This window comes from Rattus norvegicus, chromosome 8, assembly GCF_021556685.1.
Source record: "Rattus norvegicus strain SHRSP/BbbUtx chromosome 8, alternate assembly SHRSP_T2T, whole genome shotgun sequence".
Classification (NCBI taxonomy): Eukaryota; Metazoa; Chordata; class Mammalia; order Rodentia; family Muridae; genus Rattus; species Rattus norvegicus.
Genome location: NC_141541.1, coordinates 65,439,832 through 65,467,241, shown reverse-complemented (window position 1 = coordinate 65,467,241; position 27,410 = coordinate 65,439,832). Strand labels below are relative to the sequence as shown.

Sequence of the window (27,410 nt, the reverse complement as noted above, 5' to 3'; positions counted from 1 at the left end):
CCTCAGGTGTCCAGCAACCTAGGGCCTGCCCATTGGTATTGCCCTGGAGTGATTTCACAAGGGTATGGTGGTCACCAGGAGGCCCCTGGTCTGCTTAAGGGACAGCCAAGTGGCTGCACATAGGTAAGGATATGGTATGCCAAGCCTGGAGGATCCAGAGGCCAGTAATGGACTCTATAGGTGTCTAGAAAGAAACAAAATAGCCTTTGAGCGAGCATCCCAGCTGAAGGAATGATGGGGGAGATGACAAGGTACCTGGAGTAGAGCAGCTAGAATCTCGTGTGTACCCAGGGGAACCAGGTTCCTCAATGCGTTCCTCAATTACTTGTATTTGCTTCCTTTTTGAACAGCGTTTGTTTTTTTTGTTTTTGTTTTTTTTCTTTTTCTTTTTTTTGGAGCTGGGGACCGAACCCAGGGCCTTGTGCTTGCTAGGCAAGCGCTCTACCACTGAGCTAAATCCCCAGCCCCGAACAGCATTTGTTTTTCAAGTGGGGTTGTAGTCCATCTTAGCTACTTTGTGGGTTCTTCTTTTTCCCATCCTTTATCTCCCCACCCGACTGTCCCACACCACCCCAGGTTTCAAGGACAGAGAGAGAGAGAGAGAGAGAGAGAGAGAGAGAGAGAGAGAGAGAGAGAGAGATCCCTGAACCTAATTTATTTTATTTTTCTTCTTGACCACAGCTACTAACAAAACACAACCAACTCCTCTGAACAACCAACAACCACAGACCCCACCTATGGGGCTCTAGCATTTAAACACCCTCTGAAATTTTCCAAACATCACGCTATCACAGAAATTATCTACAGCTGGCAAAACCATACCTCTGCAAGAACATGAGGCAAATCACAGTCAGCTGCTGTGAAGCAGTCCCCTGTCCCCACACCTGGGATTAAAATGAAAATATTTCCATAATATTTCTGTGCTTTTTAAACAACCCAAAATTCTAGAATTCTCACTACATGGGGTCTCATTAAAAGATTAAAATACTAAGACAATAAGAAGGATAGAACCAGGAGTGGGGTGGGTGGAGAGATGGCTCAGTGCTCTGAGAGTGACTGCTCTTCCAGAAGTCCTGAGTTCAGTTCCTAGCAACCACATGGTGGCTCACAACCATCTGTAATGGGGTCCAATGCCTTCTTCTGGTGTGCGTGAAGATAGTGACAGTGTATTCATATACATTAAATAAATAAAATGTAAGAATGATAGAATCGCTAGAATGAATCATGCAGCAGTGGTACACATTCACACTGTTTTTACCATGCTTGTTTGTTTTTAACTGCTTTGTCCAAAGCAGGAGACCATCTTCCAAAAAAGGTATAAAATAATCGTAGAGACATTCTTTTTTTAAAAAAAAATTAATTGTTTATAGTTGGTAATTCAGAAACTTTCATTTTCCTACAGAAGTGAAAGAAGAAAAGTGACGGAGAAGTTGCACCATTGTTAGACAAACAAAGGGAGGGTTTCAGAGTGAGACAGACAGCTGTCAGACTCCAGACTGCAGGGAAGAAGGTCTAATTGGGGGATAAGCAACTTCATGACTCCGAGTCTTCCAACCACAGTATCAGACATGGATTTCCTAAATCAGATTCCAGTCATAATATTATACATGTATTTTCTAAAGCCTCCTTGAGCCAAGCCTGTTGACTCAAGACTGTAATTCCTGCTACTCAGGAGCCTGAGGCAGGAGGATCCCAACTTCAAGTCTTACCTGGGCTCCAGAGTGAGTTCAAGGCTAACTTGAGCAAGTTGGTATCTTAAAAGATAAAGTAAAGAAAGAGGTTGTGGAAGGTAGAGCATTTGTCACACTTGTGGATTCAATCCTTGCCTCTGTGAGGATATTAACAATAGCAATAACTCGTCTTCCCTCTTCCCCGTGGGTGGGGTAGGAGAGCAGGGAGGAATGGCTGTATTCTGACACAAGGAAGCCTCCTTGTGACCAAACTTCACTCTTGCTATTGTCTCTGGGCCCAATACACCCGACACCCTTCTTTGGGTCTTGAGCTCCTAAGCCTGTGGTTTCCCCCTGGGTGGTGACTCAGTGCCCATAGCCTACCCTGAATGCCATTTACCCTATCCAAGCCTTGCTGACTGCTCTGAGTAAGAGATGGCTGTGGTTTCTCTGAAGCAACAACCACAAACTGCCAAGCCCACCTTACCCATCCTCCACTCCCCACCTTGTCTCTCAGTCTCTTAGTCCCACCCCAAGGCTGTCAACTGAAAAAGAAATAGGGAGGATTTTGTGTACGTGGACTTGGTGCTATGCATGAGTGCAGAAGAGATCCCCATTTACTTGGCAGGCAGAGTGTGCAGCTCAGGGTCGGAGTGCTTGCCTGCTGCTTATTATTTGATCTTCGTCAACCACCCCTCTGCCCACACATGGGCAGGATGTGGGAGAGGAAGGAGAGAGATGGTGTGAGGCAAAATGTCTTAGGGGTTTCCTTTGGGGTAACCTGTTTGCTCATTTACATGTATTCCTTAAAAGCGACTGAAATCGTAACAGTGGACAAGAAGATGAGATACTCAGGCACCCCCCCAGTGAAGACCGGGTCTTCTGGTAGCAAGAGTTCTACTGGCTCTCAGCTCTCCAAGACTGCCTGAATGAGGGGACCTACCTGACCCAAGCTGACATTCTTCACCAGGGAGAAGGTCTAATTTAGTTGGCTTGTAAAAGCACCATGTGGGGCTTGGTTCCAATCTATAGCTCTCAGCAAGGCAGAGCTGGACCTAGAGATGGGCTCACCTTGCAGCTTACCATCTCCCCTGGTTTTGCCTCTTTCTTTCTCCTGGCTTTGATGGCAACAGCCTCCCTGCCTGATAACTGACCTGCATGCTACCACCTAGTCAGTTGGCTTCCAAGAGAACCAACCCTTCTGTGTTTGGCTTCCAAAGGCTTGCCAGCATCCATTGTACCAGAGAGGTACTTGAACAGGGCCCAGGGTGACAGAGACACCAGAGTACCTTAAGGAAGGCACTGTCTTGCGGGGTGGGTAAATCATACAGATTAGCTCTGGGGAATAGCGCCAAGGCAAGGGGCTGTGATGGGCCTCTTTGCATCTCAATACTGCAGCCCATCTTTTTTGACCAAAGAGCAGCACTTCACATGTCCATCACTATTGACTTAGATTCATTGGTTCTTATAAATGGCCCAGCAAGGCTGCGCCCTCCTTGGCTTTCTTCCCAGACTCAGATGCTAACTGGAGACAGACACCTTTCTGGGTGATGATGGCCTGCCAGAGGCCACTGTAGAGCTCAGTGACTAAGAAGGAGAATGTTCCTATCTCAGCTATTGTTCTACCATTGTGCTAAGATACCATGACCAAGGCAACTTATAAAAGAAAGTGTTTAATTTGGGGCTCATGGTTGCAGAGGGTTGGAGTTCTTAACTATCATGGCGGGCACTTGAGCATAGCACTTGAGCAGTAGCCAAGAGCTCACATCCTTATCCAAAAGTAGAAGGCAGAGACAGTGACACTGGGAATGGCATGAACTTTTGAAACCTCAAGGGCCACACCCCTCCAGTGACACACCTCCTCCAGCAAGGCTGGCCACACCTCCTACTCCCTAATGTTCCACCGAGGACTAAGCACTCAAATAGATGGTTTGTGGGGATCTGTCCTTATGTTAAGCAAAGAACCCCTGTATTGTGAGTGACCCCCTTGAACTTCATACCCACCTAGGGTGGGTTTTGTCTAACAGCTTCTAGTCTGTAGCCTCTAATGGGGCTGGACATTACCCCTTACAGTTCTAACCCACTTGCTAGATATTTGGAACTACATCTTCATCTGAAGGCTGTTGGCAGAACACTGGCTTCCAGGCAGCTCATAGCTCCTCCTGCATCATGCCTGCTGGATGCTTCTATGTTCCTGCCTTGATGATAATGGACTGAATCTTTGAACCTGTAAGCCAGCCCCAATTAAATATTGCCTTTATAAGAGTTGCCTTGGTCATGGTGTCTGTTCACGGCAGTAAAACCCTAAGACAGAAATTGGTACCAGGAGCAGGGTACTGCTGTCATAGGTCTGACCATGCTTTTGTTTGGAAGAATGTTGAATTTAGGACTTTGGGTTTGGAAAGCAGTGAAATACTTTAAGTGGGGCTTAATGGGCTATCCTAGTAGGAATGTGGAAGACTTTGTTACTGAGAGTGATTTGAACTGTGGAAGCCTGGTTCTAGTGGTTTCAGAGGAGAGGAATTTTAGGATGTGGTCAAATAACTGTTCTTGGGATATTTGGGTGAAGAATGAGGCTGCTTTTGTTTGTTTGTTTGTTTGCTTTTTGTTTTGTTTTGTTTTTTGCCATTGTCTGAACAATCTGCCTGAGGCTAAGGTGAAAAGACTCAGATTAATTGCATTGACAAAGAAAGTCTCAGAAACACCCATCATAGACTTTGTTCTCTGGTTTAGTCTCATTAAGAGTATTTTAAACAAGCATAGCAAGCTAAGAAAGGACAAATGTAAAGTATATAGCTTAAGTACTAAAGGGGCTTCAGGAAGTGAAATGGAGCTGAATCCTGTGTTCCAGGATATTAAATTAAATTAAGAGCATAGTGACCTTGGGGCAAGATTGCACCCAGCTAAATTTAGGTACAAGTCTTTAATCCTAGGAGGCAAAGGCAAGCAGATCTCTAAATTTGAGGCCAGCCTAGAACACAGCAAGTTCTAGGAGAAGAAAAACTTAAATCCAGGCTTAGCGGTACACACCTTAGGAGACAGGCATGCAGATATCTGAGTTCAAAGTCAGTATACAGAGCAAGTTCCAGGGCAACCAAGCTTAGACCATGAAGGAGCTGGAAAACAGAAAGCTGGTGATAATGTAATAGAACAAGGATACCATGCTCCCACTCCTATAAGCACCAGAACGCAGCAGTTTCAGCCACATGGCTCTGGCTTTAGAGTCCAGAATAGAAGGGATTACTGGGACAATTGACGCTGGTTAGCTGGTGCTAAGAAATTAGTGCTGATTAAGAAGAGACCAGCGTCACTGAGGTGAAATCTTCTGGGAGGTATTTTCTGAGAGCACAAAAAAGCTGTGCTCCAGAGATAGCCAAGGTTGTACCTCATGCTGCAGCTGGACTTGGTAATGTGTAAGAGTCAGCCAGGTGGTACTGGTTTTGAAGGCATGAAGTCATGAAGAGCAGCTGAGGCTTGGCACTGTGAGAGGCCCTGGAAGGCCACTGGTGAAGATGCAGCCTCAGTTTCAGTTGATGGCCCAGGTCTGATGTAGTCATGCAAGGAAGTTAAGGTCTGACACCATGAAGAGAGCCTGTGAGAGGCTATTGGTGAAGCTTAGTTGCAGTGGAAGACCCCAATGTATTGGAGATGCTAGTACCGTGGGATGACCACCAAGAACAGCAGCAGCAGTGTAGTGTAGTCCACCAGAGCCTAAAGTGCTACAGAGGGCAGAGCTGAAGATGTGACCTCAAGCCCTTTGGAGGAGCCCAGAAAATCATGTGTAGATCCCAAACATTGGAACAAGAAATTGTGAAGTTGGGGTTGGGGATTTAGCTCAGTGGTAGAGCACTTGCCTAGCAAGCGCAAGGCCCTGGGTTCGGTCCCCAGCTCTGAAGGGGCGGGGACAAAAAAGGAAGAAATTGTGAAGTTGCTGTTGCCTTCAGAGACCCAAAAATTTTAAGATTCCAGAGCCGTGGGATACTTGCCAAGGAAACCTGCTAAAAGAGGGTGGAATCAACCTAGAAGAAAGAAGTTTGTTGTAGTCAACAAAGATGAAAAGGGAGTTGGAGATCTTGAAATCAGACAAGGAGATGCAGAGTTTGGACTTTGTCCAGCTGGTTTCCTGTCTTCCTTTAGGGATTACAGTTAAGTGATTGGATGGGTCTCAGAAGAGACTTTGAACTTTGGACTTTTAACATAGTTGAGACAGCTATAGACTATGGGGGACTTTTGAAGTTGGACTAAATGTATTTTGCATAATGCTATTTTAGGTATGACTCCCATAGACTCATATGTTTGAACAAACCTATGGGGGTCAAGGAGTGGAATGTAGTGGTTTGAATATGTTTGGCCCAGGAAGTGGCACTATTTGGAGGTGTGGCCTTGGAGTGGGTGTATTACAGTGGACATGGTCTTAAAACCCTTATCCTAGCTGCCTGAAAGTCAGTATTCTTCTTGCAGCCTTCAGATGAAGATGTAGAACTCTTAGCTCCTCCTACACCATGCCGGCCTAGATGCTAGCATGTTCCAGCCTTGAGGATAATGAACTGAACCTCTGAACCTGTAAGCCAGCCCCAATTAAATGTTGCCTTGGTCATGGTGTCTCTTCACGGCAGTAAAACCTTAAGACAATGTCTCCATAAGATCTGGGTATAGGAAAGCTGTTATGCCCAGTTTGTAAGAACCCCAGGAGACCGCCAGAGATCACAATACCAATGCAAACATACAAGAGTCTTTTATTCAAGTGTGAACTCCCCCTGCTCAGCAGGCTATGAATGTGACCCCGGGTCTAGGGGTTCTGGGTGTGTGTGTGTGTGTGTGTGTGTGTGTGTGTGTGTGTGTGTGTGTGTGTGTATATATATATATATATATATATATATATATATTTATATATATGGGAAATGTATAAGCTGGGGCTTTCCAGCCTTGGCGTCACATGATTGGGTGAGGGGTAAAGGAATGCTGTCCTTCAAAACTGGTAACATTTGTTCAGAAGCAAGGAGGGACCACACATCTGGAAAAGGACCTTTATGACCTGGGAAGAAATGACTCATTTCATTATCAGTGACCAGTGCATTTTTACAAGCTGGCCACAGCTGTCTGGGAATGCTTGGTTGTCTCTTTCTCATAGTTTTAAGAGTGGGGGCCTTATCACTTCAAGGGCATTAATGTTCTGCCTCCTTCAACGATAGGAGGCATCTGCACCGGGGGGAGTGCTGGCTGTCTGAAGCAGAAGAGAGTGCTAGGCTGCCTTTTGTCTGGGTGCCAGGGCTCTCTTCAGAGCCTGCAGGGCATTTTCTTTCTTTCTTTTTTATTCCTTTAGAATATAATAAAGAAATAAAACTTCCAAAAACCTTAGAGAATATATGGTACACAGTAGGTGCTATATAAAGGATTTTACAACGAGAATGATAACGTGAACATGTTTTCCAGGTATAAACAGTGTCCTTCAAACCAGCCTGCCATCCACACCTATAATCCCAGCATATGGGAAGCTGAATCCCGCCTCATTCAGATTTGCTGCTGCTGTACCAGGCCAGCCTGAGCCTCAGGAAAATCAGGAGAGGGGGGGGGGAGGGAGAGAGAGAGAGAGAGAGAGAGAGAGAGAGAGAGAGAGAGAGAGGGAGAGAGGGAGAGAGGGAGAGAGGGAGAGAGGGAGAGAGGGAGAGAGGGAGAGAGGGAGAGAGGGAGAGAGGGAGAGAGAGAGAGACTATTCTTTTGAGTTTGTTTTTACACACTTTTTTAAAACTGTTTTTGTGTGTGTATGTGTGCATGTATGACAGAGAAAGAAAGATGGAGCGATAGATAGACAGCCGAGGGGGTAGGCCGGGCATTTTCTTAATTAGCGATTGATATGGGACGGTCTAGCCCATTGTAGGCACTGCCACCCCTGGGCTGGTTCTGGGTTCTGTAGGAAAGCAAGCTGAGGGGTTGGGGATTTAGCTCAGTGGTAGAGCGCTTGCCTAGGAAGCGCAAGGCCCTGGGTTCGGTCCCCAGCTCCGAAAAAAAAGAACCAAAAAAAAAAAAAAGAAAGCAAGCCGAGTAAGCCAGTGAACAGCACACCTCCATGGCCTCTGCATCAAGTCCTGCCTTCAGGTTCCTGCCCTTTTTGAGTTCCTGTCCTGGCATCCTTCAATGATGAGCAGCAATATGAATCTGTAAGTCAAATAAACCATTTCTTTTCTCCCCAACTTGCTTTTGGTCATGGTGTTTCATTGTAGCAATTGAAATCCTAAGACACCGTGGTAGAAGGAAAGAAGTGACCCCTAAAAGTTGTCTCCTGATTTCCACAGCACATAAGTGCCTATACTGTTGTGGCACTCTTCCTGAGGAGACAGGAACAAATGTCTACTTACCCCAGGTAGGGAAACAGGGGTAGACCAATGTAAGGATACCATCAAAGTCCACCCCTAGCATGAGTGATGGGTCTCAAAAGCCGAATACCTGGAACTCACTGCACAGTTTGCAGGCAACCCAACACTGTGACTACCCCTTTCAGACAGCTCAGCTGATCATAGCCTCTTCCAGATAGCTTGTCTTGTTTGAGAAAGTCTCTCAGAAGTTTTTACTGCTTAGATAGGCTTGGGAAGGGGAAGGCCTAGTGAATCTGGTCAGTTTCAGGGATTTCCTGAAACTATTTGAGTTGTTTACATCAGCGCTTATGGAACTTCAATGCAGGATGAAATGTTTCACTTCCCTTTCAACAACCTGTTTCTTCATGCGCTTCCCTTCAAAATGGAAGATTTTCATCTTGGAGGAGATTGGGGACACACACACAGTAATAATAAAATTAACAAATGAAAAGCATGTGGTTGGGGTGATGGCTGGGCTACTAGGAGTACTTCCAAAGGACTAATCTAATTCCCAGCAACCATGTCAGATGTCTCCCAACTACCTATACCTTCAGCCTCAGAACATCTGATGGCCTCTTTGGCATCCATGAGCACCTGTACATATGGCATTCAGTCATACAAACACACACCTATATACACAAACCAGAGTAATCTACAAAAAGCAAAGGCGACCCACTTAACATAAACAAAGGGTTAGTGAAGGAGCTCTGTGCTAGAGCATGCTTTCCTGCCGTGTGCAGGTCTCTGCCTTCAAATACACAGTACTGCACAAAAGAAGGGGAGAGGGTTGTCTTAGGGTTTTACTGCTGGAAGTGAACTCAGGACCTCTAGAAGAGCAGTCCGTGCTCTTTACTACTGAGCTATCTCTCCAGTCCCTTGATTATCATTTCTTAGTAGGAATTTTTAAAATCAGGAAATATAAAGACATCATAGTGGTACACACCTATAATCCAGCAATAGGGATAGAGAAGGAGGAAGTAAACTGTCTTCAGCGGTCGCATGTAATTGTATTGTGTCCTGTTAGCCAGTCATTTGATCACAGTACTTATACTATTGCCGTTTAATGTTGTATTTGTGCCAATCCATTTTTCTATTTTTTTTCCCCGTCTCATATCTTTCTCTTGGTCCCCCAGCCCCATGTTTCATTCTCTTGTGTTAAGTATATCTTTGTGTACTACATTAATTTCTCTGATATTTGTGAGACAGGCACTGTGTAGCCGAGGTTAGTCTTAACCTCACAACCTTCCTGTCTCTACTTTCCCAGGGCTAGGGTTACAAGAGCACACCGTCGTGCTTGTCTCTCTTGATAGTCGTAAAGCTTATTTTGATGTGGAGCATTAAGAGGACCTTAAACAACCCACGCTAGGCTTGAACTCACTGTGAGGTGAGGCTGGCCTCCAACTCCTGATCCTTCCTGTCTCCACCTCCAAGGTACTGTGATTACAGGCATGAGCCACTACAAATAGCCTTCTAAAACATATTTTAAGAGTTGTGATTCTCAGTAGGGCATAGCTAGCGTACAGTTCTTTAATTTCAGCACTTGGAAGGCAGAGGAAGGTGGATCTCTGTGAATTCAATGCTAGCCTGGTCTATATAGAAAGTTCCGGGCCAGCCAGGGATATATATTTAATAATATCGTGTGTTTCCCCACCCCTGAAAAGTTTTCCTGATCAGTTATGGATTAAAATCCCAATGCATGACATTATCCGCCTTTATTCATCCATCCATTTATTCATTTGAAGGCTGGGTCTCATGAAGCTCAGACCAGCCTTAAACTTGCTCTGGAGCCAAGACTAGTCGTAAGCTGCCCCTCCTTCTGTCTTCAGCCTCTCAAGTGCTGCCAGTGCGGTCTTACAGCACACCAACTACTCTCTGCTTTACGTGGACTTAATTCTGGTAAAATTCTGTAACTTTGTCTCGCTCCCTTGTTTTGTGCTAATTGTTCACGTTTGTGTAAACCTAGCAGTACCTTGGTATAATTGTTGCTTTGTACATGTCTACATTTTTTTAAAAGAAGATTCATTTATTCATATATTTCATGTATATGAGTGCTGTGTCTTCAGACACACCAGAAGAGGGCATCAGATCCCATTACAGACATTTGTGAACCACCAAGTAATCATTGGGAATTGAACTCTGAACCTCTGGAAGAGCAGTCAAGGGCTCTTGACTTTTCTCCAGCCCCATGTCTACCTGGTTTTTTTAAATTGGATTTTTGAAATTTACATTTCAAATGTTATCCCTTTTCCCCATTTCCTGTCCATAAACTCCCTATCCCATCCCCCATCCCCCTTCTTCTATGAGGGCGTTCTCCCACCCATCTACCCACCCCTCCCTGCCTCCTCTCAGGATTGTCCTGGTTTGCATTTCCCTGATGACTAAGGGTGTTGAGCATTTCTTTAGGTGCTTCTTAGCCATCTGATACTCCTCAGTTGGTAATTCTTTGTTCAGCTCTGTACCCCATTTTTAAATAGGGTTATTGGATTCTCTGGAGTCTAACTTCTTGAGTTCCTTGTATTTATTGGTTATTAGCCCTCTATCAGGTGTAGGTTTAGTAAAGATCTTTTCCCAATCTGTTGGTTGCCATTTTGTCCTAATGACAATGTCCTTTGCCTTACAGAAGCTTTGCAAATTTTATGAAGTCCCATTTATCAATTCTTGATCTTAAAGTATAACCCACTGGTGCTATGTTCAGGAAGTTTTCCCGTGTCCGTGTGTTCCACACTCTTCCCCACTTTCCCTTCTATTAGTTTGAGTGTATCTGGGTTTATGTGGAGGTCCTTGATCCACTTGGACTTGAGCTTTGTACAGAGAGATAAGCATGGATCGATCTGCATTCTTCTACATGCTGACCTCCAGTTGAACCAGCACCATTTGTTGAAAATGCTGTCTTTTTTCCACTGGATGGTTTTAGCTCCTTTGTCAAAGATCAAGTGACTATAGGTGTGTGGGTTCATTTCTGGGTTTTCAATTCTATTTCATTGATCTACCTGCCTGTCTCTGTGCCTATATCATACAGTTTTTATCACTATTGCTCTGTAATACAGCAGGAGGTCAGGGATGGTGATTCCCCCAGAAGTTCTTTTGTTGTTGAGGATAGTTTTCACTATCCTGGGTTTTTTTGTTATTCCAATGAATTTTCAAATTGTGCTTTCTAACTCTAGGAAGAATTGAGTTGGAATCTTGATGGGGATTACATTGAATCTGTACATTGCTTTTGGCGAGTTTGTTTTACAGAATTAATTTACTATATTAATTCTGTCAATCCATGAATATGAGAGATCTTTCCATCTTCTGAGATCTTCTTTGATTTCTTTCTTCAGAGACTTGAAGTTCTTGTCATACAGTTCTTTCACTTGCTTGGTTAGAGTCACACCAAAGTATTTTATATTATTTGACTATTGTGAAGGATCAGCTGTTTATCCTTTGAGTAGAGGAAGGCTACTGATTTGTTTGAGTTGTTTATTGGGTTTAGGAATTCTCTGGTGGAATTTTGGGGGTACTTAAGTATACTATCATATCATCTACAAGTAGTGATATTTTGAATTCTTCCTTCCCAATTTATATCCCTTTGACCTCCTTTTGTTGTCTGATTGCTCTAGCTAAGACTTCGAGTACTATATTGAATAAGTAGGGAGAGAGTGGGCAGCCTTGTCTAGTCCCTGATTTTAGTGGGATTGCTTCAAGTTTCTCTCCATTTAGTTTAATGTTAGCGACTGGTTTGCTGTATATTGCTTTTACTATGTTTAGGTATGGGCCTTGAATTCCTATTCTTTCCAGGACTTTTAACATAAAGGGGTGTTGAATTTTGTCAAATGCTTTCTCAACATCTAATGAGATGATCATGTGTGGTTTTTTTTTCTTTGAACTTGTTTACATAGTGGATTTCATTGATAGATTTCCATATATTGAACCATCCCTGCATCCCTCGATGAAGCTACTTGATCATATGGATGATCATTTTGATGGGTTTTTGGATTCATTTTTTGAGAATTTTATTGGGTAATTTTTCATTGATATTCATAAGGGAAATTGGTCTGAAGTTTTCTTTCTTTGTTAGGTCTTTGTGCGGTTTAGGTATAAGCTTGTGGCTTCATAGAAGGAATTCGGTGGTGCTCCTTCTGTTTCTATTTTGTGGAATAGTTTGGAAAGTATTGGCATTAGGTCTTCTATGAAGGTCTGATAGAATTCTGCACTAAACCCATCTGGTGCTGGGCTTTTTGGGCTGGGAGACTTTTAATGATTGCTTCCATTTCTTTAGGAGTTATGGGACTGTTTAGGTAGTTTAATCTGATCCTGATTTAACTTTGGTACTGGTAATTGTCTAGAAAATTGTCCGTTTCATCCAGATTTTCCAGTTTTGTTGAGTATAGGCTTTTGTAGTAGGATCTGATGGTTCTTTTTAATTTTCTCAGTTTCTGTTGCTATGTCTCCTTTTTCATTTCAAATTTTGTTAATTTGGATACTGTCTCTGTGCCCTCTGGTTAGTCTAAGGGTTTAGCTCTCTTGTTGATTTTCTCACAGAACCAGCTCCTGGTTTTGTTGATTCTTTGTATAGTACTTTTTGTTTCTACTTGGTTGATTTTAGCCCTGCGTTTAATTATTTCCTGCCATCTACTCCTCTTGGGTGTATTTGCTTCTTTTTGTTCTAGAGCTTTCAAGTGTGCTATCAAGTGGCTAATAATGTATGCTCTCTTCAGTTTCTTTTTGGAGGCACTCAGAGATATGAGTTTTCCTCTTAGCACTGCTTTCATTGTGTCATATGTTTGGGTATGTTGTGCCTTCATTTTTATTAAATTCTAAAAAGTCTTTCTTTCTTTATTTCTTCCTTGACCAAGTTATCATTGAGTAGAACATTACTCAGCTTCCATGTGTATGTGGGCTTTTTGTCGTTTTTGTTGTTATTGAAGACCAGCCTTAGTCCGTGTGATCTGATAGGATGCATGGGATTATTTCAGTCTTCTTGTATCTGTTGAGGCCTGTTTTGTGACCAGTTATATGGTCAATTTTTGAGAAGGCACCATGAGGTGCCGAGAAGAAGGTATATCCTTTTGTTTTAGAATAAAATTGAGGGCTGGAGAGATGGCTTACCGGTTAAGAGCACCCGACTGCTCTTCCAGAGGTCCTAAGTTCAATTCCCAGCAACCACATGGTGGCTCACAACCATCTGTAAAGAGATCTGATGCCCTCTTCTCGTGTATCTGAAGACAGCTACAGTGTACTTAAATATAATAAATGAATAAATAAATCTTTAAAAAAAAGAATAAAATTGAAAGGTAGAAATTTTAAGGTTGCCCCCCCCACACACACCCAGAGAAAAGTTTAGAGCAGAAGAAAGAAACTGGTCGGGCCCTGGAACTGCAATTACACCAGCCGGTTCGGCAATTCTCTCCCAGGAACTAACTGACCATAAAGTTAGATTAAAATCTTAAAGAAAAATCTTGAGAAACAGGAAGCTTCTCCTTGTGATTTTTCACTGGTATTCTCGACATTTTCCAATGACGCCATCCCTACCCCGTTGGGTTGTGGTTTCTTCCTTTAAATACCTCTTCAGCCCTGTGTGGGATACGAGTCTCGACCCCAGTGCACTGGTTCCCATCAATAAACCTCATATTATTACAGCAGGGATGGTCTCACATGAGTTCTTGGGGGATCGCATCATCCCAAGACTTGAGTGAGGGTCTTCCTACTCCAGGGGTCTTTCAAAATGTTCTATAAATATCTGTTAAATCCATTTGGTTCATAATATCTGTTAGTTTCTCTGTGTCTCTGTTTAGTTTCTGTTTCCAAGATCTGTCCGTTGATGAGAGTGGGTTGTTGAAGTCTCCCACTATTATTGTGTGAGGTGCAATGTGTACTTTGAGCTTTAGTAAGGTTTCTTTTATGACTGTAGGTGCCCTTGCATTTGGAGCATAGATATTCAAGATTGAGAGTTCATCTTGGTGGGTTTTTCCTTTGATGAATATGAAGTTTCTTTCCTTATCTTTTTTGATAACTTTTGGTTGAAAGTTGATTTTATTTGATATTAGTGTGGCTACTCCAGCTGTTTCTTGGGACCATTTGCTTGGAAAATTGTTTTCTAGCCTTTTACTCTGAGGCTGTGTCTGTCTTTGTCACTGAGGTGTGTTTCCTATATTCAGAAAAATGCTGGGTCCTGTTTATGCATCCAGTCTGTTTAGTCTATGTCTTCTTACTGGGGAATTGAGTCCATTGATGTTGAGAGATATTAGGGACAAATGATTGTTGTTTCCTGTTATTTTTGTTGTTAGAGGTGGAATTACGTTTGTGTGGCTATCTTCTTTTGGGTTAGTTGAAAGAAGATTACTTTCTTGCTTTTTCTAGAGTGTAGTTTTCCTACTTGTGTTGGAGTTTTCCAACTATTATTCTTTGTAGCGCTGGATTTGTGGAAATATATTATGTAAATTTGGTTTTGTCATGGAAAATCCTGGTTTCTCCATCTATGTTAATTGAGAGTTTGCTGGATATAGTAGCCTGGGCTGGCATTTGTGTTCTCTTAGTGTCTGTATGACATCTGCCTAGGATCTTCCTGTTTCATAGTTTCTGGTGAGAAGTCCGGTGTAATTCTGATAGGTCTGCCTTTATATGTTACTTGACCCTTTTCCCTTACTCTTTTTAATATTCTTTCTTTGTTTTGTGCATTTGGTGTTTTGACTATTATGTGACAGGATCAATTTCTTTTCTGGTCCAATCTATTTGGAGTTCTGTAGGTTCCTTGTTTGTTTATGGGCATCTCTTTCTTTAGGTTAGGGAATTTTTTTTTCTTTTTCTTTTTCCTTTCCTTTCCTTTTTCTTTTTCTTTTTCTTTTTTTTTATTAACTTGAGTATTTCTTATATACATTTCGAGTGTTATTCCCTTTCCCGGTATCCGGGCAAACATCCCCCTGCCCCCTCCCCTTCCTTATGGGTGTTCCCCTCCCCACCCTCCGCCCACTGCCGCCCTCCCCCCACCAGTCTAGTTCACTGGGGGTTCAGTCTTAGCAGGACCCAGGGCTTCCCCTTCCACTGGTGCTCTTACTAGGATATTCATTGCCACATATGGGGTCAGAGTCCAGGGTCAGTCCATGTATAGTCTTTAGGTAGTGGCTTAGTCCCTGGAAGCTCTGGTTGCTTGGCATTGTTGTACATATGGGGTCTCGAGCTCTTTTTCCTTTTCTTTTTCTTTTTCTTTTTCTTTTTCTTTTTCTCCCAGAGCTGAGGACTGAACCAAGGGCGTTGGGCTTGCTAGGCAAGCGCTCTACCACTGAGCTAAATTCCCAACCCCTTGTGTTTCTCTTTAAGGGCTTCTACTTGTTTACCTGTGTTGTCCTGTATTTCTTTAAGGGAGTTATTTATGTCCTCTGAAGGACCTCTAATATCATGAAGAGTTGTCATTTTAAATAAAAATCTTGCTTTTCCAGTGTGTTGGATTATCCAGAGCTTGTGTGATGGGTGAACTGGATTGTGCTGATGCCAAGTGGTTTCTGTTGCTTAGGTTCTTGTCCTTGTGTCTCACCATCTAGTTATCTCTGTTGTTAGCTCATCTTGCTGTCTCTGACAGTGACTTGACCTTCCTATAAGCCCATGTGTCAGCACTCTTGGAGACCAGCTTTCACCCAGCAGGATCTGGGTACAGAGAACTGTGTCACAAGGTCAGCTCCGGGCGCAGGCCTGTTTATGTGTTTTTAACACAAGTAAAACACGGACAAATGTACTATGATTCCAATTATATGAACCTCCTATAGCAGCTAAATTCATAGACAGAAAGAATGGTTGCCAGTGGGGGTCTTGAAGAGGTGGGTTAGTCTAGAAGAAAACACTGGCTGCTCTTCCAGAAGATGAGGGCTCAAGTCCCAGCACTCACATGGAGGCTTTCAACTGTCTGTAACTCCAGTCTCAGGGTTCCAACATCATCTTCTGGCATATATGTGATGCACAGACACGCAACCAGAGCATCTACATACGAAATAAAATAATACAAATAATAAGAATGGTTGCCAGGGTCTGGGCTACCGAGGGCACTGACATTTGAGGGGTATACGATCTCAGCTAGAAAAGGTGAAAAGATGGTCTAGGCATAGTGGCCCATACCTTTAATCCCAGCACCCAGCAGAGGCAGATGGATTTCTACAAATTCAAGGCCAGAATGATCTACATAGTGAGTTCTGGGACAGTTAAAACTACACAGGGAGATCCTGTCTTGAAAAACAAACAATTCTGGAGATGGATGGTGGGGATGGCTACATAATAAGGAGAATGTATTCAATGACACAGAGTTATAGTCCCCAAAGCTTAGACATCATTGTTCAGTCTTGTAATCCCAATATGAAGGAGAGTGAAGCAGGAAGATGTAAAAGCCAGCTTGGGCAACATAAGAGACTATTCCTCTTTCCAAAAAAAAATATTAAAAAAATCAAACAAACTTAAATATTTTTTTTTGGTTCTTTTTTTTTTTTCAGAGCTGGGGACCGAACCCAGGGCCTTGCGCTTCCTAGGCAAGCGCTCTACCACAGAGCTAAATCCCCAACCCCACAAACTTAAATATTAAGTGGTGCAATTTTAAAAGTATTTATTCATTTATTTTATTATTTTTATTTTGTCTATGAATTTTTAACTACATATATGCCTGTGCACCATGTGTGTGCCTGGTGCCTACCCACGGGAGCCAGAAGAGGGCACTGGATTTCCTAGTACTGGAATTTAGGAGTCACATACCACAAACAGCCTTGTGGGTACAGGGAATCGAACCTGGGTCCTCTAAAATAACAGCCAGGGCCCTTACTGGTTTTGGTTTTGTTGTTTAATTTTTGTTTGAGACAGGATCTCTCTCTATATATATAGCCCTTGCTGTCCTGGAACTCACTATATAGACCACACTGGCCAAAAAGTCACAGAGATCCACCTGTCTTTTCCTCCCAAGTGCTGAGATTAAAGTTACTGGGCCACAGGTCAGTCAGTGCTCTTGATGTTGGGGTGTGTGTGTGTGTGTGTGTGTGTGTGTGTGTGTGTGTGTGTGTGTATTAGTCAGGGTTCTCTAGAGTCACAGAACTTATGGAATGTCTCTCTATATTGAGGGATTTATTGTGATGACTTACAGTCTGTAGTCCAACTAGCCCAACAATGGTCAGCTGTGAACAGGAAATTCAAGAATCTAGTTGTTGCTTAGTCCCACAAGGCTAGTTGTTTCAGCTGGTCTTCTGTAGAAGTAGGTTCCAACGGATGGGCTGGCAAGTAAGTGCAAGTAGGTGAAGAAGAGTGAATCTTCCTTCTTCCAATGTCCTCATGTAGGTCTCCAGCAGAAAGTGTGGCCCAGATGACAGTGTGTACCACCGTACCTAGATCTGGGACTTGCTTTGTCCCAGGCTAACCTCGAACTCAGAAGTCTCCTTGTCTCAGTCTCCTGGGAATAAAGTCGTGTACTACCTTGCCTGGGTCTAAGATTTTCATAGCCACTATACCTCAAGATCTCCATGCCAAGATCCAGGTCAGAAACTTGTGTCTTCCAGCCTCAAGATCTGGATCATGGATGAGCCCTCTAATTCTGGATTGTAGTTCATTCCAGATATAGTCAAGTTGACAACTAGGTATATATATATATTTGAGTTCTTATACCTCTACCATTCTCCCAAACCTTATTACACCCTAGTCCTTTCCAACCACCCAATATAAGGTAGGAGATAAAGGTTAGAGGAGAAAGGGGGCATAGACCTCTTTAGGGGCATTGGGTTCCTTAGGACAAGTCCCATCTTTGTCTTCAGAATATCCAGCAGTCCCTAAAATCAGCAATCCAGTAAAATGACAAAAGCAACAGCAATAACCAGTGGGGACCAGCAGGGACCATCAGGGACCAGCAGAGACCAGCAGCAGAGGCTACAGCAACAGCAGGGGCAGCATCCAGGGGAGCAGCAGCTGCCACAGGCTCTGTTGGGGCTTTCCCATTTATACCTTCTCCAGAATCCCCAGATTAAACTCTCTGTGGTTGGCAAAAATATACCCATACTAGACCACAAGGCAAATCATAATCACCTGCTGTGAAACAGCCTTTTATCTCACACCTGGGATTAAAACAAAAACATACTCACATAACATAACTGGATTTTTTAAGAAACCAAAATTCTCACTACACTTTACTACCAGGCCATCTCTTTAGCTTATTTATTTATCTATTAAAATTTTATTTTGTTGTATGTTTATGGTGAAAGATCCCTGAAGGGAGACCCTCGCTCAAGTCTCGGGAAGTTGTGGACCCCAGACACACGAGAGACCAATCTTGATGCAATAAGCAGAGGCGAGGTTTATTGCGGAGCTCCGGGTCGACACGTATCCCATGCAGGAGACAGAGGAGTCAACCCTGAGCAGCTGGGAGAAGGGCTATTTGAAGGAAGAAGCCACGAGCCCCAGGAGATGAGGGGACATCAAAAGGAAATACCAAAAATGTCACAAGGGGAAACTCTCAAAGTCACAGGATTGTTCTTAAGACTCTAGGGTTTAAATCGGGGGAAAAGTCAAGCCCTCATTCTCCTGAGAACAGATCTTGATTCCTGTCCTTTAGGGTAAATGTTTATCAGAGTTGACGAAGCATCTGCATCTGATACACATCTGGTTAGGCTTCGGCCCCAGTTTCCTAGAATACTATCTGCAGGACACAATGGCTGGAATATTGTCTGTAGGGCACAATGGGGGCTTGAACAAATATCACAGGGGCAGAACAGAACTCGTTACTCATTTACTCATGTCCGGTGACATCCGGAGGGTCAGTGAGTCAGCACCAGTCCTCCTGCATTTTTAACCATCTGTCTTCCTGAGTCAGATCCTGTTGCTGAGTTTTGACCTAGTTTAAAACTCTATCTCTCAATAGGTGTTTCACTTGCGTATATGGTTGAGTGCCCAGGGAAGCCAGAAGAAGGCATCAGACCCTCTAGAACTGGAAGTACAGATGGTTGTGAGCTGTGGGTGCTGGGAAATGAACCCAGCTCTAGAAGAGCAACCAATGCTCTTCTTATTGAGCCATCTGAGGCCCTTTATTTTAATTATGTGTATATGTATGTGGGTTTGTGGATATAAGTATAATGCCCCTGGAGGCAAAGGAGGGCATCAGATCTCTTGGTAATGTTGTTACAGGTGTGGGCCTTCATGCTGGAGGCTTTCCACAGAGATCTCTGGTCCAGCTAGGTGTGCAGGTTCAGGTGAAGGGGAGAGAACTTGGGCAAGAATGGGGGACTGCTTTCGGTGACTCGGTGATTCCCCTGCTGGTGCTGCTCTGCCTGTTTCCACCGCTACTGCAGGATGTCAGGCTGGGCTGAGCCAACAGGAGACTGTCTAGCTGGTGAGAGGTGCAGGGGAACTTCTGTCGGAGATTTTGAGAAAGCAGATCTCTTCCCCAAGCAGCGGTGTTACAGCTCTTATGACAGAAACTCTCAGACAATGAAGTAATTCTGGCACACCTTTAATCCTTCTGACTAGGATTCTTACATACAGTTTCGGGATGGGTTAGGATCTGACAGCAGGTACTTTCTGTTGGTTTAGCCTGAGAGCTTGGGAAGACCTCATCTACATATTTGGGGGCGTGGTCCTGCTTCTACTTGACTGATCTGTGACTGTGGTCACGTCCTCACCTGTGGAGGAGGGGCTTAGGGCATTGCCCTACGTGATTGATCTGTCTCAAACCTCTCTACGGGGGCTGTAGGGGCTGTAGCTACTTGAGAGGGACCTGATCTCCTGGGAGACTGGGGAGTTCCTGCCCTCCCTTAGGCTTCCCGGGGCTTCGACCTATCTTGATGAGGAAGCAGGGTATCTTTCACAGCCCGCTGCCCACATACAGGAAGTTATGTCACTTGACATGGGCACTGAGGCACTGAACTCAGGTCCTCTGCAAGAGAGGTACACAATGCCTGTCTATCTTGAGAACTCTACTGTGTGTATATAGGTAGGTATTCAGCGTGAGGTCCCATGGATCTCTGACACTCCCTAACTCTCCAGTCTTTTTTTCCCCCTCAAAGTTCTTAAGACTGGATCATTTGTATTGCTTTATTTTCAAGTTCATTATTTTGTTCTGTCATTGCAAATGTTCAGTTTATCCTTTATTATAATAAATCTTATATTTTGAATTGTTGTGCTCTTGAGATTTAGATTTTCCCTTTAAGTTTCTGGGTTATTTTTTAATGAGTTTCTATATGTTAATTATTATCTTCATACTTTTCTTTAAGTCTTTGAACAGCTATAGATAACAGCTTAGTTTTTTGTCAGTGAAACCTAACACTTTCACCCAATCAGTCAGTTCCTAACAATTTCTTTTTCTCCATGTGAGTCATGCTTTCTTATTTTCTTGTATACCTCATTTTTGATATGTGGGAACCTGGGTTATGATTTCTTCCTAAAGTGTCTTAGTTTCTATTTCTGTGTAGACACCATGACCACAGTAACTCTTATAAAGGAAAGCATTTAATTAGAGCTGGCTTACAGTTTGGAGGTTTATTTTAGTCCATTATCATCATAGTAGGAAGCATGGCAGTGTGCAGGCAGACATGGTGCTGGAGAAGAAACAGAGTTCTATAAATGAATCAGCAGGCAACAGGAAGAGAGAATGACACTGAACTTGGCTTGAGCATCTGAAACCTCAAAGCCCACCCCCAGTGACACACTGCTTCCAACAAGGCCACACCTACTCCAACAAGGCCATACCTCCTAACAGTGCCCCATCCTACTAGCATATGAGGATCATTTTCATTCAAACCACCACATATTGTTTAACTTTTGTTTCGATTTTGTTTGTGTTTGTGTGTGGGAGGCTTTGCTATTGTCCAGACAGGATCTCATGTAGCCCAGGCTAGCCTTGAACTCATTATATATCCAAAGGTAACTTTGTGGAGCTGAGAAAAAGCAGAGAAAAACAAAAAAAAAAAAAATGTGTCAAGGGTAACAAAACTTTAGGTAAGAGAAAGTCCAATTCTATTCAAAGTACATTTTGAAACAACATAAAATATGTAATAATTTAGTCTGGAGGTGGTGGTGGTGGTGGTGGTGGTGGTGGTGGTGGTGGTGGTGGTGGTGGTGGTGATGGTGGTATTGGTGGTGGTGCACATCTTTAATTCCAACACTCAAGAGGAAGAGGCAAGGAGATCTTTGAGTTCAAGGCCATCCTAGTCTACAGAGTAAGTACAGGACTTTAGTCCCAGCACTCAAGAGACAAATGGGTCAATAAGAGCTTGAAGTCAACCTGGTCTACACAGAGAGAGCCACACCAGCCAGAGTTACATAGTAAGACCTTTCTTTAAAAAAGAAAATGGTAAGAATATCTTTGTTTTTAAAAAAATGTGGTTTTTATTTGCTTGTTTTTGTTTTGGGTTTTTCAAGGCAAGGTTTCTTTGTGTAATAGCCCTGGCTGTCCTGGAACTGGCTCTGTAGACCAGGCTGGCCTCGAACCCAGAGATCCAAAGATCCAACTGGCTCTGCCTCCCAAGTGCTGGGATTAAGCGTGTGCTCCACCACTGCCCAGCAAATTCTTTTATTGTTAAGTCAAAATTAAATTAATAATTAAAGGCAAATGTCAGAGTAAGATTCAGTACTACTGAGGATCATCAAAGGAAGTAAAACTGGACAGGATGCAGGGAATTTAATAATGAATAAATGCAGGAAGGACAGTAGAGAGAAGAGAGTGTCCTAAAGATACTCCTGGGAGTCCTGGTTGTCACCCGGTCCAGACAGTGCCTAGATAACTAAATAACAGGGTAAGACTTTTTTTTAATTAAAAAACTTACCTTATTATTTTATATGTATGGTATTTGTTGGATTTCAGGAATAGCTACTCAAACCTAATAAACACTGATCTCAGTTAAGCAAGAATCGTTTATTGAATGTACATCCAAAACCACAAGAAGGACTGCAGCACACACAGTCTGCTCTCAGAGTAGGCTTTTTATAGGAAAAAACAGGTTCTAAAGTTTAAAGGTCAAGGAAGGAGCATTTGGCTTACTAGACAAAGTATTATCAGCTAGCCTCTGGCTGATTGGTCCTGAGTAAGGTAAGGGGTGGTGGGTGAACAGGGAAATTTCAGAACACTGAGATACCAGAGCATGACTATTGTAATCATTACTCTTTGGGTTATTAGTAGCGTTCTTCAGTGTCAGCCACAAAAACCACAGTGAGCTCATACATAGGCGTAGGAAGGGCTGCCCAGTGGTCAGCTCTGACTCAAGATATCTTAGATAGAACAGTTCATACTGACCTTTGATTTGAGAGGTCCCTTGTGGGATTTCTTAAGATTAGCAAACCTCATACATAACATTTGGTCAGCATGTCCTTGAGCCAAGTCACTTCACTGTGTCAATGACTGGCAGGCACACAACAAAATGGCCATAGCTCTCCTGGGGGGATGGAGTTCAGACCATAACAGTGTTTCGCCTGTCTGCATAAATATATATGTACATGCCCAGTGCCCAGAAGAGGGCATCTTCTATCTCTTTTTGGTCATCTTTCATCAATCCAGCTGGTCACTCTGTTCTCATTGTCACCATGCCTTTGGTCTCCTTCCACAGGAGAGTCATCTGTGTCTGTGTCACACTCTGCCTTCACGTTGGTCTGATCTTTCTTCACAGAGGTGCTGCTTTGCTCATGTGTGTTTGGTTTGGGAAACCCAAGACAAGGGGCTGAGATGCACATTTTACACAGCAAAGCAGACAAACCTGGCCTCCAGGTTCTCCCAGCATCCTTCAGTCCCTACCTGGCACACCCTGCCCCCAACCCTGACCTGTCCAGTCCAGGGGCTGGGCTACCCTTCCCCCAGAATAAACTAAATATTTTGATCTCTCCCACTCTCCTCCTCCTCTCTCCTGCTCTCTCCTCTTGCTCTCTCCTCCTTCTCTCTCTGTGTGCATGCTCTTTCTCTCTTTCTCTTCTCCCTCCTCCCATTTCTCTCTCCCCAAGGTGACTTCCTTGGCCTCAGTCTTGGGACCAGTAAATTTGCCCACCCAAGAGCAGCTTCCCAGTAAACCTGCATTTAATATAATCTAATCTAGCTAGAATTGGCTCTGTTCACCCACGGAGAAATAACCTATCAATGTATGACACTATTCCTGGGAGACTGAAGAAACCTCAGGGAACTGACAAAGGAACAAAGCAAGAATGTGATTTTAGTGCAACTTGGTGAACCGTTGGTGGTATTACTATCAGGAATATGGGTAAGGTTTTCCTTACGGGAACAAGAATGATTCTAAGACTGCAGTATCCTCGGAGTTCACCCCAGCATGATTGACAGCTCACAAAAGCAGGGAACCTGGAGCTCACCCCACAGCCTGCAGGCAGCTTACTGGGTTGGTCAGTGTCCTTTCCAGTTGCCCCATTGGTCTGAGCCTCTTTCAGGCAGTCCCACTAGTCTGGAAGAATCTCTGAGCAGTCCTTTTCAGTTTCCTGTATGCTCGGGGAGGGAGGAGTCTAGTGAATCCGATCCATTTCAGGGACTTCCTGAAGCTATTTTGAGTTGTTCCTTGAGCTTAATGGGCTTCCCCACAGGGTAGAAAGTTTCATCTCTCTTGAGAGCAATCTGTGTCTCACTGAGCCTCGCTCCAAGACAAGCAGCTTTACCTTGGAGGAAATTGCTGCACAACAGCTCTTCTTGTGGCTTATCTTTATCTCTACTGTGTGCTGTGCTCTTTGTCAATTTTTCCAGAGTGTTCAGCAGAGAATCTGCTTTTTTCTCTTCTCTGAGTCAGCTCCTCCTTAGTGTCCTGAAGGTCATGGCCAGCTGTCCGCTCCTAGAACTGAAGCCACTTTTGTCCCTTCCTGCGGTGTTTCCTGATACATGCTGGCATTCAGTGGGAGTCTCGGCATCAACAGGAGAAGGAATGTGTGCTGGAGAACTATACATCCTGTCTTATGAAAGTTAGTCCAAGTCAAATGAGGAACTGCACATTCCCGCTGCAGATCCTTTTGTATGACTTCCCCTCCCCTCCTTACAAAGGTTTCCAGCCACTGACAACCTAAAGCTCCAAACGTGGGCATCCCACCCCACACCCCACACCCCACACTCCCCACCCCACCCCACCCTACCTTCCCACCCTACCCTATCACCCCACCCGGCATCACAGTGAAGTCAACCCTGACACACAAAGAATGATGCAGGGGAATGGCGGAGAGCTTGCCGGGAACTACTGAAACATTTTAACAAATGAAGTGTTTTAACAAATGAAGTCTTTAAATGTCCACATTAAGCTAACCTAGGTCCAATTGGACCCATCTTGCCCCAAATGGCATCCAATAGATCTGAGTTTTGGTGGGGGAGGCTACAAAGGTGCCTGAGAATTCAGTGGAGGAATGGTCACTTGCCCACAGGATTCACAGAGGAGACTCCTTCCTGTCCCAGCCTCCAGGACTCCATGTCTTGGTGGATGACAGGAATTCTTTCCAGCCTCCAGATGTAGACCACCTTACTTCAGAGGCCTGATCCAGAAGCTTGGAAAACTGTAACTCTTCTTAGAGCTGCAGACTTGCTCTGCCAAGGATGGTTCTTGATGGTCCTGATGGTGTGGACTCTAACACTTCTCAGAGCTATACAGGTTCTTGGGTTAATCTTGAATTGACAATACAGTACCTCCAGTGTGCAACCTGCACATCTGCCTGCTCTGTTCTTGGAGTAGAGTGGGACAAGAGCCTGACTGGAGAAAGGACGGACCTCCTTTGCTTTAATCCTGAGGTCAGATTAAAAAAAAGGACCGACCTCCTTTGCTTTAATCCTGAGGTCAGATTAATGTCTAAAGCCTATCCGGCCTTATTCTGTCACCTTTTCCTGCTGGGCCCTTCCTTCCTTAACACACTGAACATGGTATTGACCTATTAATACCAAACAAAGCTGTGCACAGAGCAACCCGCAACTTTGCCGAGCTTTGAGAAAATTGCTTCTCTGTCAGATTCTTGACCACAGGAGTACTGAGAGTCTCAGTAATACACTTGAGTTTGCCGAGAACATTTTGTCATGTTGGTAACATTGCTAGCTATTTCCTTTGGTGATCAAGTTCCCTATAAAGCTTAAAACCATAGCTGAAGATTGTGGGAGGTGGTGGGGGTGCTCACAAGAGAGGAGAGCAAATGGAATTCGATCCTGAGTCACCTACTCCGTGGAAAAGCCAAAGTGCAGGAAGCCAGCAACACACCACCATTCAGTTTCTATCTTCTGACAAAAACCCCTCCAACTTAGACTGTTTTCTGTTAGACAGAGGGGTTGTCTATATGTCATCTGCTTGTTTGAGTCTTCCTCAAGAGTAGTAAATGCTCTCAACTGCTCAGCTCTCTGTCTCTGTCTCCCTTTCTCAGTCTCTCTCTGTGTCGCTATCTCTCTGTTTCTCTGTCTCTCTGCCTCTCTGTGTCTGTCTCTCTCTGAGTCAGGATTTCTCTGTGTAGCCCTGAGTGTCCAGGAACTCACTATATAGACTAGACTGGCCTTGAACTCACAGAGATCTGCCCGTCTGTACCTCCCAAATGATGGGATTAAAGGTGTGTTCCACCGCACCCTGCCCCTCACCTATCCTGTTGAGCTTTATCTCCTCATCCAGGAAGTGGGTCTCCAGGAAGTCACAGAGATGGAGGGGTTAGTCGGTGCAGTACATGAACATCCAAGAGAACCTGATGCAGGTTCTGTTTTAGGGCTGCAGCAGCTTCTGTGGCCTCCTGAGTGGGTAAAACTGGGAATAAATGGGGTAAACATTTATCCCCAGGCTTTTGTACATTTTGGAAGAGTGTGTAGCCTCTGTGCTGGTTTCTTCATCTTAGGGAGATGCCTGGTACTCATATTTCTCTGCCAACTTGTGGAAGAAGAGGCTCATGCCCTGTTGGTTGATCCTGGAAGCTGGAAATGGTGAGAAGATGGCCTTGGAGGTTGCAATTGGAGACACTGGAAAGATGTTGGAAATAAAAATGGTGGGAGTATCTTGCTCTGTGTGTTAGTGAAGTCTGTAATCTCGGCACTTGGGAGATGGGGGAGTGGGAATCAGGGATTCTAGGACAATCTGGGGTACATGACACTAAGTCTCAAATATAAAAACAAAAACCAGGCCAGGCGTGGTGGTGCATGTCTTTCTTTAATCCCAGCTCTCAGTAGGCAGAGGTAGGTGGATCTCTGTGAGTTGGAGGCCAGCCTGGTCTATGTATCAAGTTCCAGGACAACGCAGGCTACATAGTAAGACCCTGTCTCAAACAAACAAACAAACAAACAAACAAACAAACAAAAACAGATGTTTGAAAGAGTTTTGCTTTGTTTTGTTTTTAAGAAACTACAGCTTCCTTCCTACGTGTTTGGCTGAGATAGGATCTCTATGAGTAGAGAGCAGTCTGGGCTACACAGTGAGCTCCAAGCCAGCCACATCTAACTAGTGAGACCCCATCACAGCAGAAAGATCCTAGTTTCACCTGAGTAGAGGCCTCTGGGCTGGGGCAAGTTCCTCAGGCTGCTGCAGTGGTCATATGGGCTGCATCCACCGACAGTTTGTGTGTGTAAAAGTCCCAAAGCGTCAGGAGTTCTTCATCCTGCTGTGGGGTCAGAGAAACTTGGGAGAAGCAGATCACTATTGAGAGTCTAAGCCCACAGATAGACACCATGGAAAGCGGGAATGTTAAACACGAAGATTGTCTCTTCGCTGGAAGAGATGTGCGAGTCTGTTTTCCACACAGAAGGCTGTTAATAGCCTGGTGATCTGTGCTAGCTGTAGGTCCAGGGCATTCTGCACTCCCCCAGACTAATTCTCCCAGGCCCTTTCACCCTAGACCTTCATCTTTAGCTTTGTCTCTCAATCAATAGACTCCGTCTTTGAGATGTCACATGTACTTTATAGTCTCTACACTACAGGTATGACGGATACGATACCAGATCCTAGACCTTTAAACTCTAGAACCCATCCATGGTAAAGTTCACACGTACTGTGCAAAAGAGTCTCGATGTAGTCATACCTTAAGCTTTATTGTGTTCACGGGATTAAAATATATTTTTTCCTTGATTTTTTTGAGGCAGGGTTTCTCTGTGTAGCTTTGGCTGTCCTGGAACTCACTGTGTAAACTAAGCTGGTCTTCAACTCACAGAGATTTACCTGCCTCTGCTTCCCAGGAGCTTGGATTAAAGTCATGTGCCACCACTACCTGGCTGCATTTTAATTTTTAATTGTATTCATTTGGGGTCGGGGACAGGTGTGTTGTTAGAGGACAACTTGAAGTCAGTTTCGTCTTGACAGGGTATCTTTGTTTAGCCCTGACTGCCCTGGAACTCACTCTGTAGACCAGGCTAGCCTCAACACAGAAACCTCCCTGCCTCTGCCTTCCAAGAGCTGGGATTGAAAGCGTGTGCCACCATTGCTTGGCAACAAACGAGTTTTAGTGTAAAAATATGACATTTTTAGGAAGAAAGTTTTCT

General features: G+C 44.0%; 1 long non-coding RNA gene across 2 annotated transcripts in view; it reads left to right on the top strand.

Annotated features, from left to right (window-relative positions):
* The window catches only part of LOC148004153 (uncharacterized), a 93,958-nt gene extending 68,017 nt beyond the window's left edge, over positions 1-25,941 (top strand). Inside the window, exon 3 of one of the 2 annotated variants that reach the window (XR_015627716.1) lies at positions 25,781-25,941. This is a non-coding gene — a long non-coding RNA (uncharacterized LOC148004153). Of the gene's footprint in view, positions 1-7,103; positions 7,673-25,780 lie in introns of those variants that run through there. The other variant, XR_015627715.1, reaches the window with a different exon arrangement.
* Positions 25,942-27,410: the final 1,469 nt, after the last annotated feature.